This window comes from Haematobia irritans, chromosome 1 (assembly GCF_050003625.1).
Source record: "Haematobia irritans isolate KBUSLIRL chromosome 1, ASM5000362v1, whole genome shotgun sequence".
Lineage (NCBI taxonomy): Eukaryota > Metazoa > Arthropoda > Insecta > Diptera > Muscidae > Haematobia > Haematobia irritans.
In genome coordinates this window covers 103,763,184-103,777,730 of record NC_134397.1, presented here as the reverse complement: position 1 = coordinate 103,777,730, position 14,547 = coordinate 103,763,184, and the positions used below count along the sequence as shown (strand labels likewise).

General features: G+C 33.9%; 1 protein-coding gene and 1 long non-coding RNA gene across 14 annotated transcripts in view; one reads left to right on the top strand and one right to left on the bottom strand.

Annotated features, from left to right (window-relative positions):
- Nucleotides 1-14,547, bottom strand: part of LOC142221528 (synaptic vesicle glycoprotein 2B-like) — a 935,546-nt gene that overhangs the window by 489,023 nt on the left and 431,976 nt on the right. The window lies entirely within an intron of this gene.
- Nucleotides 3,675-4,429, top strand: LOC142221530 (uncharacterized). Its single transcript, XR_012718094.1, has 3 exons — nucleotides 3,675-3,950; nucleotides 4,015-4,120; nucleotides 4,186-4,429. It is a non-coding gene; the product is annotated as an uncharacterized LOC142221530 (long non-coding RNA).

Sequence of the window (14,547 nt, the reverse complement as noted above, 5' to 3'; positions counted from 1 at the left end):
GAAGAATTATGGCGTCAATATTTTATTATATGAAAAAATAATAAGTAATCCGGAACAATAAGTAATCCGGAACAATTAGAACTAATTAACTTATATCACGATACACCATGCGGAGGTCATTTTGGAGTCAGAAAAACAAATTTGAAATAAAAACAAATATGTATGGAAGAATATGTCTAAAATTGTAAAAAAAATATGTGTCAACTTGTGACTTATGCCAAAGAAACAAGCAAATAAAACACACAAAAGAACCGTTAATGAAAACGGATACACCAACAGACAGTTTCATTGTAGTTGTCATTGACACAGTAGGCCCCTTACGTCCCTCAAACAATTATCGCTACATATTGACAATGCAATGTGAATTGACCAAGTATGTAATAGCCGTTCCTATGGAGACTATAGAGTCCAAGTCGATAGCAAAATGTTTGAATGAAAACCTAATTTTGCAATATTGGATATTCAAAACTTTGAAATCCGATAGAGGCACTGAATTCGTGAACGATTTGATGAATGAAATGTGCAAACTATTACGGATTGAACAAAGATTTTCTACACCATATCACCACGAGACCTTGGGAACAGTCGAAAGAAACCATAGAGTTCTAAATGAATACTTTTTGTCTTTTGTAAATGACGATAATTGGAATGAGTGGATACCGTATTATGCATTCGCATATAACATAACACCACATGTTGATACAGGGTATTCACCATTCGAACTAATTTTTGGTAAATTACCGACAATACCAGGGAAAAACGTAATGAACGCTGAAAAGGTTTATGACTTAGATAAGTACACAAACGAGCTGAAATTGAGACTAAAAATTTCTATTGAAAATGCCACGAAACTAGTAGAACAAGTGAAAATAAAAAAAGCCAGAACTCTTTAACAAATACAAATAGAATAGACATCAGAATAGGTGATTTAGTTTTAGTAAAACAGGAAAATAGAAGAAAAAATCAGCTACCTTACCATGGTCCCTATAGAATATCAAATATAGATCATTTAAATGTAACACTACACATAGATAATAAAGAAAAAATTATACACAAAAATTTATTTAAAAAAATACCAAAGTTAATAATGATATTTGTAATATGTACGTATTCTTTTTTTTTAATATCGTTTAGCTAGCCACTTATATCTAGTATCATATATCAAAGAAAACTCTGTAAAGTAAAACACAAATTTGTAAACAAACCACTACAATACAACACAATAAATATAATATTACAACCGTAAGTTCGGCCAGGCCGAATCTTATGTACCCTCCACCATGGATTGCGTAGAAACTTCTACGAAAGACTGTTATCGAATTAATTGGGTTGTGGTATCTTAAAACTTCTGGAGTTAAATCTGTATATATATAATTATGGACCGATTTCGACCAATTTTTGCATGGTTGTTAGAGACCATATACTAACACCATGTACCAAATTTCAGCCGGATCGGATGAAATTTGCTTCTGTTAGAGGCCTCGCAAGCCAAATCGTGGGATCGGTTTATATGGGGGCTATATATAATTATAGACCGATGTGGACCAATTTTTGCATGGTTGTTAGAGACCATATATTAACACCATGTACCAAATTTCAGCCGGATCGGATGAAATTCGAAGTTCCAGATCAGTAGAATATACTCCTTTATTTTCCAGATCAGTAGAATATATTCTTTATTCCCCAGGGTCTGTGTGCACCACGCCTCACTGTTGGGTAGGCTCGCCAAAGTGTAATCCACTACGTTAGGCACATCTGGCATTATTTTGAGGACCGAACTGTGACCGTAACCTTTTTCCGAACACAGCGATAGCTCGCGCAACCGCACAGCCGTTGTTGCAGCAATGGTTTAGGGTATGATATTGTCGGCCCCGCCCGACTTTCCACTTTAGTGTGTAAATATAACCATAGCGATAGGCGAACACTTATTTACGTGTATTTCTTATGGGAAGCCCAAAATCCGCGACGGAATACCGTGACGGCTAGCGGCGTGTCGCTAAATTAATACTTATTCTAACTCCTTGGCGAAAACTGGTATAGTGTTGCCATCGCTTATCAATTTTTTTAACTCACCACTAGGAATTGCTGTTGCCTGGAGACGTGTAGATTATTTTTTCTTGAAATAACTCAACAAATAACAAGCCATTGTAGGTTTTTATTCAACTTCATTGTTTAATATTGTCAAAGCGTGCTGTATTGACAACAAAAACGCTAGGAAACGTGAAAAAGGGAATTATTCGCCGTCAAGCTTAGTGTATTTGTCGTTGCGGCAAAAATGTTTAACTTACTTACTTGTGGTTATTTATAAACGATTTGCCTCAGTCCATAATTAACTCTAGGATTTTGATGTATCCTGATGATGTCAACTTACACACAGAAAACAAATTTGTTGTGATAACCAATTATTTGCCAACCAATTTATTTGGTTCCATCTACTACCGGAATCGGTTAGATTGGTTGTCTCAACCAATTGACAGTAAAATTGGCAATCACAACCAATATAATTGTATTTGTTTGTTATAACAGCCAACTATTGTCTGAAGTAACTGCCTTTTGAATTATCAGGGCAACCAATAATATTGCTGTCGCATGCTATTGAACCACGAATAGCATGCAAAATTATGCAAAAAAATCATTATTTATTTTTAATAGTTTATTGTTTAATAATATAATATTTAGATTAAAAAATATTTAGATATAAAAATTTTTGTAGGATTAATCCGATTTTGTTGTTCCCTTCAAATCGCAATGTATCTTTCGAATTATCTTCCGAATCTATTTTGCGCTGGCTGTGCGCCGGGGTGTATGGGAAAATAATCGAAAAGTTCTTTTCCTCCTGTAGCTACCGCCAAGATTTTGTTGAATGAGTTTCTCCCCCCAATGTTTTTTGATGGTAACGTTCAGATGTCCCGAAACGGCTACCATTGCGCATACATTTAGACAAATCCATTATTTAAGATTGAAGGACTGTTTTGATGTGCATGATATACAAGAAACATTTGAAAATACGAAACATAGATCCACTGGTACGCATCTGAGATCAAGGAGCAGTCGAAACAATGAACTTACTTCTTTTTATTTCGTTTTGGCAGTATTCAGATTTTATTCGTATTTACTATACATATGTATTTAAACTGAAATGTAAATTTTCAAAATATTATCGATTTATTGACATTTAATATTCTACTTACCTTTTTAACAATTTTACTCACATTGAAGTATTGAAGATGATATATCCAAATATTGGTTGCAGCAACAATCAGTTTTTAAATCTGTTGACACAACCAAATTATCTGCTGTACAGACTTTTTGTCAGTTTTGATATTAATAACTTTCATTTAAAAGGTTTAATAAACAAACACCAATATATCCAATATATTCCATGCCTTTATATTCCCATTTCCATTGTTGCATACCTGCTTAAAAGATGCAACAGCCCACGCCAACGCCAACTATGCATGTCAAACAAAACCAAGCAAAACATTCCTCCAACAACAAAAACACATGTACCTTTATTGAAAACATCAGCTCATCCAGCCAAATAAACCATCCGCGAATAACAAACACACACACACAAACCACTAAATGAACAAAAATAAAAAAACCCCACCCAATAAACACAGGATGAGCGTTTTTCAAATGCAACAACTTTTCAGTTTGAGGGTAAATATAATTTTCAACATAAATTCAACTTGACTTGAAATAGCTCATCTTCAATACATCTTCAAATTGTTTGCGAATTACTTCCAATTTGCCAAAATGTTGACGAAATCTTTGAAAAGGTGTTGAAGATAATATGAGAAAACTTTGACAAAACACTACCCTAAAATGCAACGAAAAAACCATGTGGTTTTCAATACTTATTTGTGCAACGAAGTTCGTGGTCAATTGCAAGAGATTAAAAAAAATGGAAAATTTTAGACAAATAACCAAATAGTTTATAAATATAGGTAAGTGAAAATAAAAAATTAAATAAAACTTTAAGGAAGTCACTAAATGTATATCTCTTTGCAGAAAACTAAAATTATGGATTCTACGTTCTTAAAAACATTAAAAAGCTGACCAATGAAAAAATGGTGGACAATTAACTGGAACTGCTTCAAATAGTTTATAATAATTGGTACATCAATATGAAAAATTAAATCAACACTTTAGAGAAGTCACTAAATTTAAATCTCTTTGCAGAAAACTAAAATCTTTGGATGCTACATTCTTGCAAACAATAAGAAGCTGACCAATGAAAAATGAGTGGCTTATCACAAGAAAAAGTTTCCAGAAACATTACAAGTGCAACCAATTAAAATTGTTAAAAGCAACAAATTGTTGAAATCAACAACTTCTGGATGAAAATGTGCATCACATCGTCAGTTTAATTCATATGCTATTATCAGTTTAAAATGGATATTTTGTGAATTGCTTCTGCTGGAAATCAATTCTAACACGCGGTCCAGTACGTTCCTAATTCCAAATTGGCCGCATGTTATTAAATTTTAATGCCGTTTTATGTGTTTACTAATAATGTTTAAGATATTTAAAGTTTTGTTGTTTTTTTTGTTCTTATTTGTTGATATGTTTAATAAGATTATTATTTATCAATTGGTATTGTAGTATATTATGTAGTGTAGTGTATTATTATATATTTTATTTTGATAAAAATGAATAAATTATACAAAATTCATAGAATTTTGGCTTTGACTTTCAATTTGAAGTGGGGATATCATTCATACAAATTTAGGTTGAAAAGTATTTGCAACGATGTTAATTTTGAATTTGACTCGCATCGAAAATTGTTTGACAAATTATTGAGTAGCAATGCATTTCAATTTGAGGATAACACTTGAGATATTATTGCTAATGTGTTGAATTTCACTGTTGAGGGTAATGTCTGTTTTTTGTTGAGAACGCGATTTTCTCAACAATTTCTCAACTTGAATATTACACTAATCCTTTGAAAAAATGTTTGAAAAATTGTTGAAATTTAGCATTTTTCAAACGTTTGTGTTTATTGGGCATGCTCATGTATACACAACATACCCAGCCCTACCATATCTCATTAATGCATTACTCTCACTCAAACAAAACTCAAGTAATGCGCTTTACAGACTATCAGTTATTCCGGACGACAGTACTCGTGTCGAACATATCCCATATATTGTGCACATTATCAGTTAAGTCCGAAGGCATAATCGATACTGCTGCATGTTTATGGGATCGATAACACATTTACCGATTATTTAGTCATCGCCGATATGTCGTACCGATCCGACACACTGTAAGATTCTTTACAAACACCAACATTCCGTCCGGAATAACTGATAGTCTGTAAAGCGCATAACATCATCTTTACATATGTAAAGATGATTAATATTAATCACATTCCACTATGCCGATAAAGATATATGTATGTATGTTACTATGCATTAGTTCATCGCATCTGCTGACAATTTACTCTAAGAATAATTTTCGTAAAGGAACACCAGTTTATGAACGATGAAACGCTTAACTTAAAATTTGCAAAAACTTCATGAAATGTTATCTACCATTTTTGACGAAAATGTCTATAAATTTAATTACAAGTGAACTAAAAATATTTCATTGTGTAATTTTCTACAAACAATTATTAACTATAGGAATTGTCAGTAAGAATTTGCTATCCACTTTCAAGTTCACTTTTCGTAAAAAAATATTTCCTCATACAAAAAAAAAATCTTATAGTAAATTGCACTTATTATTTAGAAAATACTTTACATATCACAAGTAGCTTTATAGCATGACAAAAGAATTTTTAACTACCAGTTAAGATTTTTTTTAAGAAAATTTCCATCGTATTTTGTAAGCCATGAACTAAACGATTGCTACTTAGAATTTGTAAAATTTCCTTTCGAGTAGTTAATTTTCGTTGAAGATACGAAAAATGAACTAAAATTCTGGAATTATTCTAAAAATGTTCTTAAATTTACGAGACTCTTTTTCTGTGTACGATTCTTCAGGGCTAGGTCTATTGATGTTCGGGACTCATTATTGGAAGAGGATGATTCTTTTGTTGATCTTGGCATTGTTATGGATCGTAGGCTTGATTTTAATAATCATATTAATTCGATGGTGAATAACGCATCTGGGGTTCTAGGATTCACAAAGCGTTGGGCGAAGGAGTTTTCGGACCCTTATGTTACCAAGAGGTTTTTTACTGCCCTTGTTAGACCCGTTCTGTATGTTCGTGTATGGGATCCTCAGTATGATGTTTACAGTGATGGATAGTATCGGTTCAGAAGCAGTTCTTGTTGTTTGCTTTGAGACATCTTTATTGGCACATTGGCTTGTTCTTCCTCCTTACACTTCAAGATTGAGGATGATTCATTTACCTACTCTTAGGAGCCGGACGATGTTGAGCTCTATGATAATGTATAGGTTAGTTAGTGGTGATATTCCATGCTCGGAATTGATATCTAGGATTAGGATAAATATTCCTTTTAGGGCAGCTAGGAATTACCAGTTCCTTTTCATTGCTTCTGTGGAGCCTATTCGTAGGATGTGCATTAATTTTAATTCAATCTATTATCTAACCCTTCGTTGTATGATTTAATTTGAGCAAGGATAAACATTTTTTGGTATGTTGTATATGGAGTTATGATACCGTAAACCAATTTTTGTTCATTTCTGATCACTGGAGGAAAAGTTATGTAACATTGCATATAAGCAATTTCATGCAGATAATCAATTTCTTTAGTGCAAGGTCTTATCCCTATATATCACACGTTGAGGAGGCATGTGATCAGATCAAACATATTTTAAGTGAAAAATGTTATTGCTGGATGCGGAACTGGAACATTTTACTAAAAAAACTGTTGTTTTCTCACCAAACATAAAATGTTAGCCACAATCAGATACATAATTTCCGAGAAAATAGCATGGTTGCCACAAACGTGTTACATGTTCCCCATCGAAAAATAACATTTAATTTCTGAAACAGGTTTGAGGTGACCATATTTCTTCTCGAACTGCAATGTTAAAGTCAAACTTTTGGGATTTTGGATGCACAGCTAGTTCCGCATTTTTAAGTGAACTTGGAGAACGCAATCCCACAGAGGCGGGGCCGTTTGGCGGGCTTCACCAAACTGTTCCACAGTGCAATGGTGGGAAAGGCGACGAAACTTCTATGGGGTGACCCAAACATTAAAAAGACTGGAGAACTACTTAAATATAGGAGAATGACGAACAGAAACATAGTACGTATTACCGGGTACCTAGAGTTGGGGGCACATCTGTGCCGAGTAAGAGCAGCGGATGATTGTGTATGCATCCGTAATTTGACAAAAAGACACCTTGGAACTCTGTTTATGTTAAATGCTAGGCTTTTACAAGATATAGAAATCTCCATATCGGAGATGATTCGGTTTGATGGAACAAAGGAGGTAGAACGTACCACAAGCTGAAAACTAACTTTTTTATATGTCAGCCTATATGATACACGGAAACCTGGACCCTCTTGTTACCTAGGTTAAACTACTTTGAGGAGCTTTGAAACACCTAAAATTATCACCAACATTATTGAAAAATTTTGAATCTATCTATAAATATACGTGTAACAATTACAACCCAGCAGCTTGTATGTTATACGATTCTCTAAGGACGTAGGCCAAGGATAAACTCGAATCTTACATCTTGTGCTCCTTCTACGACCTCGATGTATATCAAACTCCGTGTTTAAATCTCCATCATCATTAAAATATTCGTCTTTATATTCATATTGGTCGTGACAAAAATGGATTGAATGCATGATATTGCATATATGCAATTATATGGCATATACACAGAAAAAAAGTGTCTCGTAAATGTAAGAAGATTTTTACAATAATTTATTACAATAATTTTCCGCAATTTTAGTTCATTTTTCGTACCTTCAACGAAAATTAACTACTCGAAAGGAAATTTTACAAATTCTAAGTAGCAATCGTTTAGTTCATGGCCTACAAAATACGGTGGAAATTTCCTTAAAAAAATTCTTAACTGGTAGTTAAAAATTCGTTTGTGATGGTATAAAACTACTTATGAAATGTAAAGTACATTCTAAATAATACGTGCAATTTACTATAAGATTTTTTTGTATGAGAAAATATCTTTTTACGAAAAAAGAACTTGAAAGTGGATAGAAATTTCTTACTGACAATTCCTATAGTTAATAATTGTTGGTAGAAAATTACCCAATGAAATATTTTTATTTCACATGTAATTAAATTTATAGACATTTTCGTCATGAAGTTTTTGCAAATTTTAAGTTAAACGTTTCATCGTTCATAAACTGGTGTGCCAGCAGATGCGATAAACTAATGCATAGTACAGAGATCTTTATCGGCATAGTGGAATGTGATTAATGTAAAGACGATGTTACTTGAGTTTTGCTTGAATGAGAGTAATGCATTAATGAGAAATGGTAGCGAGGGCTGGGTATGTTGTGTATTCATTAGCGTGGGGTTGTTTTTATTTTCGTTCATTTAGTGGTTTGTGTGTGTTTTTGTTATTCGCGGATGGTTTATTTGGCTGGATGAGGTGTTGTTTCCAATAAAGGCACATGTGTTTTTGTTGTTATAGGAATGTTTTGCCTTTGCTTGGTTTTGTTTGGCATGCTTCAGTTGTATAGTTAGCGTTGGCGTTGGTTGTTGCATCTTGTAAGCAGGTATGCAACAAGGGAAAAGGGAATATAAAGGCATGGGATATTTTGGATTTTGAGACATATATTGGTGTTTGTTTATTAAACCTTTTAAATGAAAGTTAGTAATATTTTATCGGTAGTTTAGAAAAAAGTTATTAAGAATACTTAGTAAAATATGTTGAAATTGAAAGTGTATTGAAATTTTTATTATTCAATGTAAAAAAATAATATTCAATTCCAGATGAATTTGAAAAAATTTTGTTATATCTCAGCGTATAGTTTAGTCATAAATTGGTAAGTATTCTTTTAATATGGCTTTCTTCTAAAAATTTTTATTTATGTATATTATTATTTGTTAATTATTTTTTTTTTGGAAACCAGTTTAATGTTTTTCTTTGTTGTAAAGGCAATACTTAATTGCAGAGCAACTGCAGATGGATTCGAACAAATTTAAAAAAATAGAGAATTGGTAAGTTCTCTTTTAAAAATTGGCTTTATTTCAACTAGAATATTTACGTTTTTATCATCAAAATTACCGGGTTTTAATACCTTATTTTAGTATATCTTTAATCAAGTTTTTTGGAAACAAATGTAATATTTTTAATGTAAAAAAAAACAAATATTTAATTTCAGAATAAGGCCTTAAAAATTTGGAAACATTTTTAGTACTCATCTGCTTGTAACTTAATAGTGAATTGGTAAGGATTCTTTTAACCCTTTAGAGCCATCCTTATTTTTTGTACATTAACGTCATCCTTCGTCATTTTGACTACGGCTCATTTCAAGACGCTATAATTTTCATCGTGAGCGAATAAGTGCACCAAACATGAATTTATTTTCTTATTCAATTTGGTTTTAATTAGTATAAAACAAAAATTCATAAAACGGTCGAATTAGTATAACTTAATTTACCATTTCCCAATAGACTAAAATGCATTTTAAATCGAAAATGAAATTACGTGTCGTCATTTTGAGGAATGATGACTGTCTAGGGTTAACCAGAATATTTGGTTTTTTATGCATATTATTATTTTTAAAAAATAAAATAAATATTTAATTTCAGAGTAACCCAAATAAATTGGGACAACTTTTTATATTTCCCCTCAGCGTACAATTTAAAAGAGAATTGGTAAGTTTTATATTAAAACTTTGGCTTTTAATGTTTGAAATTTTTGAAATAGTAAAACGGTTTGTTGTTCCTTTAATTATTTAATTTTTCTGTACTGTGGAATGATTGATTTAAAAATAGTTTAGTCGTCGACATTTTAAAGAGACTGTTGACCAATTTTTATTATCAGGTTTCCCAAAAAATAAGCAAGTAAACCAAAATAATACTGACTTTTTAACTTGGTAGGGGTATATAAAATGGTGTTGTAAAAATGAACTAAAATACAATGTTATAGATGAACTAAAATTGAAGAAAATTATAAACTAGACAAGTTGAAACAAATCTTAGGAGCTAAATCATGGTCAATATTACTACAGTTTAGTTAATTTTGCAATGGAAAAGGGTTCACTGTTTTTTCACTGTATAAAGGGTGATTTGTTAAGAGCTCGATAACTTTTTTTTTAAAAAAAAAACGAATAAAATTTGCAAAATCTCATCGGTTCTTTATTTGAAACGTTAGATTGGTCCATGACATTTACTTTTTGAAGATAATTTCATTTAAATGTTGACCGCGGCTGCGTCTTAGGTGGTCCATTCGGAAAGTCCAATTTTGGGCAACTTTTTCGAGCATTTCGGCCGGAATAGCCCGAATTTCTTCGGAAATGTTGTCTTCCAAAGCTGGAATAGTTGCTGGCTTATTTCTGTAGACTTTAGACTTGACGTAGCCCCACAAAAAATAGTCTAAAGGCGTCAAATCGCATGATCTTGGTGGCCAACTTACCGGTCCATTTCTTGAGATGAATTGTTCTCCGAAGTTTTCCCTCAAAATGGCCATAGAATCGCGAGCTGTGTGGCATGTAGCGCCATCTTGTTGAAACCACATGTCAACCAAGTTCAGTTCTTCCATTTTTGGCAACAAAAAGTTTGTTAGCATCGAACGATAGCGATCGCCATTCACCGTAACGTTGCGTCCAACAGCATCTTTGAAAAAATACGGTCCAATGATTCCACCAGCGTACAAACCACACCAAACAGTGCATTTTTCGGGATGCATGGGCAGTTCTTGAACGGCTTCTGGTTGCTCTTCACTCCAAATGCGGCAATTTTGCTTATTTACGTAGCCATTCAACCAGAAATGAGCCTCATCGCTGAACAAAATTTGTCGATAAACACATTTCGAACCGAACACTGATTTTGGTAATAAAATTCAATGATTTGCAAGCGTTGCTCGTTAGTAAGTCTATTCATGATGAAATGTCAAAGCATACTGAGCATCTTTCTCTTTGACACCATGTCTGAAATCCCACGTGATCTGTCAAATACTAATTCATGAAAATCCTAACCTCAAAAGAATCACCCTTTATAATGACAGTTCATAATGGCTAAAACGCATGAAATTGCTGAAATATGATATTATTCATCGTAGAGCACTTGTAAACATAATTTGTATTACAAATCATTATTCGTAGCGTTTAGAATAAAGTAAACTTTTCATTTTATATTTACATTTTAAAAATTTTTAAGTAGGTTTCATAATATTAAAACAAATAAATTAAAAATTTCGAGGTACCCAAAATACTTATTTTAATTTCCCTTTATTTAAATGAAATTGTTACGATACTGGATAAAGTTCTTATCCAATATAATCAACGGCTTCCAAAATATGAATAAGAAAAAAATTATGGTAAAATATATAAAAGAATAGGAGCTAGACAGGCAAGAATCTAATATTGCACACTGAAAAAATATTGTTGTGAGACCAATGATTTCATGTCCTTAAAATACGAATGCAAGTTTAGCTTAGCATTAGAACACCCATTTCTCTGATATAAAGTTTTTTTCCTTGTCCAAAAGTCGATAAAATTTTCAATGAAGTGGTATTGTCATTATAATTAAGTGATTTGACTTCATTTTTCATTTTTCAAATTCTTCTTTATTAATTCGATTTTTTTAAATACAATTCATTTAATGAGATTTTATCACAGTAGATATTACAACAAATGAGACTCTGGCTGGCAATATAAGCTAAGTCATTTAAGATACATATTATTAACCCTTTCGACCCTAAAGTTGCCTGTGGGCAACTTTTTGTGTTTTGAGGCTCACTGTCAGCGTTGTTTTTGTTCATAAAACTGTAACGGTATCGAAAGCTACCAGTGTTTTCTTCAAGTTGAATGAAAAATCAGCTAATTTGGTTGTCAATTATCAAAAATTTTTTCATTAATACGCACGTACCTCAAGAAAAAAATATTTGCGAATTTAAAAAGAGGTTTTTATACATGTGACTTTATTCAAAAATTACAACTAAAATGTTGAAAGTTTTTATTAAATCTATTGTAGTACATGTCAAATAAAATATTTCTGGAAGTCAAATCTTAGAATTGCAAAAAAACAACAGATGGGAAATTGTTAAAATTGAAAAGTTGCCTGTGGGCAACTTTGGGCAATTGTGGTAGTAAAATTACATATTTTTGAACATAAGACCTGGAGAAAAAAGGTTTGAAAAACAATGGTTTTGATAAAATGTTGAACTTCAATTGGGATGTCCCAGTGACGAGAAATGCGGCGATGATGTGGTTAGGCTGGGTTAGGTTAAAGTGGCAGCCCGATTAAGATTCAGGCTCACTTAGACTATTCAGTCCATTGTGATACCACATTAACTAAAAGTACCTATTACATATGGGCACTTCTAGTTTTAACCGCTGAACCTTCTTGATTATTTTTCTTTGTTGAACCAACCAGATTGTTCCAAAAACAGTAGCAGACTGCTTAAGTTAACGTTTTCCAGATCCGCCAGTAATCTGAAGCTATATGCTCCTAAAAGTTGCTTGCGCTTTACACAAAATGCAGGACACTCACACAAGAGGTGTTTAATTGATTCTTTTTCCTCCGCATCATGACAGCTCATACAATAGTCATTATACTTCGCGCCAATAGTTTTTGCAAAATCGCCTATCAGGCAGCGACCCGTTATAGCAGATATCAGGAGTGATATCTGACGTCTCGAGAACATTAGCATATCTAGTGTGCGGTTTAAGTTGAAATGGGGCCATATTTGCTTGGTGTCGTTACAACCCTTGCAATTCTCCCATCGAACATTTGCCATCATAACAGCCTTCTCACGCAGCATGAGCTTGCAGGTAGCTAGGGGCATACCAACAAATTCTAGTTCCCCTGGAATATGTAAGGTAGTCCCTAGCCTTGCCAACTCATCCGCTTCGCAGTTCCCCGGTATGTTCCTATGGCCAGGCACCCATATTAGGTGAATATTGTACTGCTCAGCCATCTCATTGAGAGATTTGCGGCAGTCGATGGCCGTTTTCGAGTTGAGGAACACAGAGTCCAAGGATTTTATTGCAGGTTGACTGTCTGAGTATATATTAATGCCCACATTTTTTGGAACATTACTTCTCAGCCAATTCGCCACCTCTCTTATTGCTAATATTTCAGCCTGAAAAACACTATAGTGATTAGGTAATCTTTTCGCTATTCGAAGTTCCAGATCATTAGAATATACTCCGAACCCCACTTGTCCATCCAATTTGGAGCCATCAGTGTAGAAATCTATATATTCTTTATTCCCCGGGGTCTGTGTGCACCACGCCTCACTGTTGGGAATTAGAGTCTCAAACTTTTTGTCGAAAAGTGGACTCGCCAAAGTGTAATCCACTACGTTAGGCACATCTGGCATTGTTTTGAGGACAGAACTGTGACCGTAACCTTTTTCCGACCACAGCGATAGTTCGCGCAACCGCACAGCCGTTGTTGCAGCTGACTGTTTGGCCAAAATGTCTAAAGGCAATAGATGCAGCACGACATTAAGGGAATTTGTTCCTGTCTTGCTGAATGCGCCTGAAATACACAAACACGCCATACGCTGAACTTTATCTAAACAAGTCGGTTTCTGAAGTGCCGGCCACCAGACTACAACACCATATAGCATTATAGGTCTAACCACTGCCGTGTATAGCCAATGCACAATTTTTGGTTTCAGTCCCCACTTTTTTCCTATTGCCTTTTTGCACGAGTACAAAGCTACAGTTGCCTTTCTCGCCCTTTCTTCAATATTAAGCTTAAAGTTCAGCTTCCTGTCCAAAATAACGCCAAGGTATTTTGCACATTCACCAAAGGGAATTTCAATACCCCCTAAGGAAATAGGCCTAACCGTGGGAGTTTTGCGATCGTTGCAGTACATGACTAATTCTGTCTTTGCAGGATTTACCCCAAGACCATTGTCTTTCGCCCATTTCTCAGTCATCCGGAGGGCCCTCTGAATAATATCTCTGATTGTGGATGGGAATTTTCCCCTGACTGCCAGAGCCACATCATCTGCGTATGCCACCACTTTTATCCTTTCTTTTTCTAGAGTAACCAGAAGGCTATTTATAGCAACATTCCAAAGAAGAGGTGATATAACTCCTCCTTGGGGAGTGCCTCTGTTCACATACCTTTGTATGTTTGCTTGACCTAGTGTGGCTGAAATACGTCTCTTCATTAGCAGTTCGTCTAACAGCCTGAGTATACATGGATCAACATTCAGAGTTGTCAGTCCATTTAATATCGAGCTCGGATGGACATTATTGAACGCCCCTTCGATGTCTAGAAACGCCACGATTGCGTATTCTTTGACAGATAGTGAGCTTTCAATAAAGCTAACTAGTTCATGTAGTGCGGTCTCAGTAGACCTGCCGTTCGAGTATGCATGCTGTCCTTTCGAGAACAACCTTGAATCGATGCTAGTTCTAAGATAAATATCTATCATCCTCTCCAGAGTCTTAAGTAGGAATGA